This window comes from Bactrocera neohumeralis, chromosome 2 (genome assembly GCF_024586455.1).
Source record: "Bactrocera neohumeralis isolate Rockhampton chromosome 2, APGP_CSIRO_Bneo_wtdbg2-racon-allhic-juicebox.fasta_v2, whole genome shotgun sequence".
Lineage (NCBI taxonomy): Eukaryota > Metazoa > Arthropoda > Insecta > Diptera > Tephritidae > Bactrocera > Bactrocera neohumeralis.
The window spans coordinates 56,587,418-56,592,263 of record NC_065919.1 but is presented as its reverse complement, the minus strand read 5'-3'; the positions used below and the strand labels follow the sequence as shown (position 1 = coordinate 56,592,263).

General features: G+C 34.8%; 1 long non-coding RNA gene across 1 annotated transcript; it reads right to left on the bottom strand.

Annotated features, from left to right (window-relative positions):
• On the bottom strand, nucleotides 1–2,852 carry LOC126762580 (uncharacterized). The gene is made up of 3 exons (XR_007667485.1): nucleotides 2,209–2,852; nucleotides 1,080–2,091; nucleotides 1–1,021 (listed from the first exon to the last, which is right to left on the bottom strand). It is a non-coding gene; the product is annotated as an uncharacterized LOC126762580 (long non-coding RNA).
• Nucleotides 2,853–4,846: the final 1,994 nt, after the last annotated feature.

Here is a 4,846-nt window from a genome sequence, read left to right as displayed (position 1 = left end):
AAGGTTATGCTACAGTATCTTCGATTATCGAGGTGTGTTGCACTCCAAATTTCTTCCGACGGTCCAAACTCTCAACACCGAATACTATTTGAGTGTTAGGCGTCATTTGCGCCAAGTTAGTCGTAATAAGACGGGGAGTTATGGGCTGAAAACTCTTGGTTTTTGCATCACGATAAGGCACCGTCGCATACCGCATTGGTTCTTCGTGAGTTGTTTGCCAAATTTTCAATAAATATCGACCACCGTAGTTGCCTTATTTAGCACAGTGGGACTTCTGGCTATTCAGTAAACTCAAAGGAAACCGTTTTGATTCAATTGAAGATATTAAACTTGAATAGCTACGCGCATTGAAGGCTATTCCGGAAATTGACTTAAAGAACTGTTTCGAGGATTGGAAATAATATTGGCACAAATGTATTGGTGCCAACTGGGATTACTTTGAGGGGGACGAAATAAATTTTAAAGAATAATTTAAGAATTTTAAAATTTTGAACAAAGTCTTATAATTTTTGACTCATAGTAGTATATCACCATTAGTATCTTACTTTAAATCAATGTAGGACCAAAGCGTTAAATCTAAGAGACATAGCATAGCATACTGAACTTGCCCATGTACAATTATCCTTAAAATCAACTATTTACACTACTATTTAATAACGTATACCCTGAAATGTAGGTACACGTTTGAAGAGTACTTTTTCTTCACCAAGTGGGGTCTTTTTCTTCGCAGTTCGGCGTCGAAATCGGCATTTTTGAACCCTGTAAGCGTTTTCCCCTTACACAGGTAACCGATGTAGGTCACATCTTGTAAATCCCAGGAAAACATCGGGTGCGTTCGAGCTTCGTAATAATTGCAGCAGTACAGCAACTGTGTTGCATATTTGTTGATACTCTGCTGATGTGCCGACAAAAGTGTATTGGCCTCCACTCCATGTTTCGTCCATAACCATGAAACGTCTGCCAATACGAGATCGGTGATTTTTGTGATGTTGGGCTCACGTTACAATCATTTTCCGGACAACTGCAAAAAATCGATTTCTTTCATATTTTTATAGGTCATGGCCTTAAAAATAACATACTAAATTTTTAAAGCGTTACTTCAAATAATTTTTGAGTTATAGCCTTCTAATTTGTAGCCTCGCAGTTCTTCATCACTTTATCTTTATTCCAAAACTATATTTTTTTCAAACTTACTTGAGTGATTACTCGGATACAAATAATCTGATCACTATCAATTTTTCTGCATGTTCCGTTTATAGTCATCCATACAGTGACCTACCAGTTTCGGCAGGCAAAATTTTTGGTAAATTTGAATTGTTTTGAACTCCGATATTTTGTGATTTTTTCAACCATAGGTTATTGCGCCGACTATAGCTTCTAGTAGAGACTTATTTTTAAGTTTCATCCACGGAACAGCCCAAATAAGTGCGACAGTGAATGATCCTTTTTGGAGTGCCGTAGTAGATCGAGTGTAATCGAGAAACATTAAACTAATTTTTGACTGTCCTTATCGAAGAAGTACAGCCAAAGTATGCAGCTAATGGTTTTTCATTTCATCATTTTTCGTTCAGATGTTCGGCGGCCTATAAGCGACCACTGCTAAGATCAACCAGACGTTTCAAAATCCTGAATGCAAGTTATATGGCGGCAAAGGAAATTTGTCCCCCGATTTTATCCATTTTTGGTACAAAGATACACTGTTATTAGAAAAATACGCTCTCTCAATTTCATTAAAATAACTCTCATACTGACCGATATATGTGGCATTAAGCGAACTGGAAGTTCGAAAATCTTTATATTAGGTATATGAGAGCTAAGGAAAGTATTGATCCGTTTCAAACCATTCTATAGAGAACAGTATATTATTATCAAATAAACATTTTCCACGAATTTTAGCAGTATATCCACAGATTGACCGATATTTTCGGGAAGAATCAGCCATTCGCGTTTGGGTCCACATATCTCACGTTAGGGTTCTTGAAGAGTTATCGTCCATATTTCGACAACTTTTCGGCGAAAAATGAAATACCATGAGGACACTAATTCTGCAAAGTTGTATGCGGATCTATTGATTGGTTCTTGATTTGTATACTGGAAAGTGAAAGAGTAAGATGGAATTTAATATTGTGTTATATTGTAGGCGTGGTTTTTATCTGAATCGCCCATTTTTTCATTAGAATGTAGGGACGATAGGATAATTATACTTACCGAATTTGGTGTATATCAGTAGAGTAGGTCCTGAGATATAGATTTTCACCGAGGTGTGACAGTGGTATGATTACGCCATCTACAAATCCTCCTTATTTTTCTTGTCAAGGAACAAGTATCCAGAATTTTATTACGATAAGTAAATTTTGACACAAGTTGCAGCTTGCACGGGCAGACAGACGGATTTTAACTCGCCTCGGCATCCTCATCACTTACACTATATATATATAATCATATATCTGACTTCGGCTGTTTAAGCTGAGGTTGAGCAAAACCAGAAGCTCCGTCCGGATTATGAAGGACCTCTTCGAGCCGTTCGGTACAAAGCGAGCTTTCAGACAAGTATACTCTTATTGTGTGACTTCTTCAATCTATTGTTGGAGAAAATAATAAGAGCAGCAGAGTTAAATAGAGTAGGTACAATCTTCTATAAGAGTTTACAGCTTATGGGTCTGGTTAGGAACGAAGACAAGACGAAATATCTCCTGTCATCAAACAAACAGTCATCGCATACGCGACTTGGCTCGCACGTCACTTTTGATATTCATAATTTTGAAGTCGTACATAATTTCGCCTATTTGGTACCAGCATGAACACAATGTCAGTCTCGAAATCCAACGCAGAATCATTTTAGCCAATAGGTGCTTCTTTGGACTTAGTAGGCAATTGAAAAATAAAGTCCTCTTTCGGCAAACAAAGACCGAACTCTGCAAGTCCTCATGATTACCGTCGTGCTATATAATCTGGAGTCATGGGCAATGACATCAGTTGATGATACTCTCGTAAAACATCTGCGACTCATATCAAAAAGTCTTTAGAGCTGCAGACAAAAATCGGGATTATATCTTTGAGAGAAGTTTGATGAAGTGTTCGTCCGGACGACTTTGTTATTTGCAAAGTGAGAGGATCACAAAAGTCTTGCCTGCCTTTGATGCATGGCTGTTTTGAAAATAAGACAATTTAGAGCAACTCTCATGATTTTTCTGGTTAATATTTAGACTCAAAATCAATCTAGTATCAGTCATTCCCACATCAACGACCGACGAATTTAAATTCTGCTTATATGGATTGTGTTAGAATATGTTACGCTTGATGAACAGTTGTTTGTGGTTATAGCTGTTTTCTGCTTTAGCATAATCGGTGTTATTATATGTATAATACCCTTATATACTATAATACTATACATATGTACATATGTATATTGGGAGTCTTTGCTGAAAAGGATGATTAATATTTAATAATTATCAATATTGATTTTATATAAATAATGTTTATATATTTCATTTGGTATTTGCTTAACTTGTGGTAACTAGAGTCTGAGAACCGCACAAATCAGTATAAGTTTTCACCTTTGCGTTGGAACAGCCGATCGCGGCGGCAGTGAAGATAGTGGCTGTGAATTCAATGAAGTAAGCGACACAACCAGCTAACCACACTGCCAAAGCGCTTAGCCGAATACAGTTGAAATGGAGAAGAGTTGTTATAACGGTAAATTTTAGGTAAGAGAAATTTACACTGAAGATTCTGATTAGGAAATAAATTTTATTATATGATACACTTATGTATTATATATAAATGTTATATAAGTATATAGTTATAAACGCTTAGAAATTAAAACCAAAAACTCAATCATGACTTCAAAAATTTTTTTTTTTTAATTTTTATAATATTGTTTATATAAGTAAATAACCATTACATATACTTATGTATATAGATATATAAACATACACTTTCATAATATATAATACATAAAATAAAGTGTCCGATTTTAGTTTGAAACTAACATATATTTGCCGCCTTTTCTCTGAGTGCTGTTATAATGTCAGTATAAATATATAAGTATATACATACTCGTATTTGTTGTTGTTTAAGGTTTATTTTTTCGATTTCTTTCATTCAATTTCTATTTTTTTTTTTATTTTTTTCAGATTTTTTGACATTTGTCATGTTGACATTTGAAGCCGCCGGCGACATCTGTGGTGTTTCTAACTCTGCTAATCAACATTCCACGGCATATCTACACATGCACACCCATACAAATTCGTTTGTATGTATATGTACTTGTGTTTGGCTCTGAAAGTGTCAACGCGTGGCCATTTTTTGAATTGTACCGTTCGTTGTGCTGTTGCGTTCTGTGCGTTGACAAAGCTTTTCACTTTGCTTTTCACTGCCGATGTTAACTTTAGCGCACATATATACATATGCATATGCAAAGACATATCTGCACATAATTGGTTATGCTGAAAACTATGCAACGTTTTGGCTGCTAATTATGCTTTAAGCTTGCCATGGCAAGGGAAATGCAAGCCATTCGCCGTTAAAAAGATAGAAAACAAATTTCGAAATACAGAGAGACACCATATTTTGGAATAATAAAAAGTGTATGTGAATGTATTTGAATTTCAAAAATTGATATTAAATAATAAATATTGCAATTTAAAAAATAAATAATAATTATTAAAATTGGTAAAATGTGAAATATTTTGCTTTCATAAATATATTAAAATATGTAATATTATTCATAGCGCAGACAGATATTATTTGTCGAACTTTCTTCCGGAAATTGAGATCAAAGTGTATACATATTTCAAGTAAAATATTCAGAAAAAAATTGAATTTGGTTTGACCTAAAATCTAT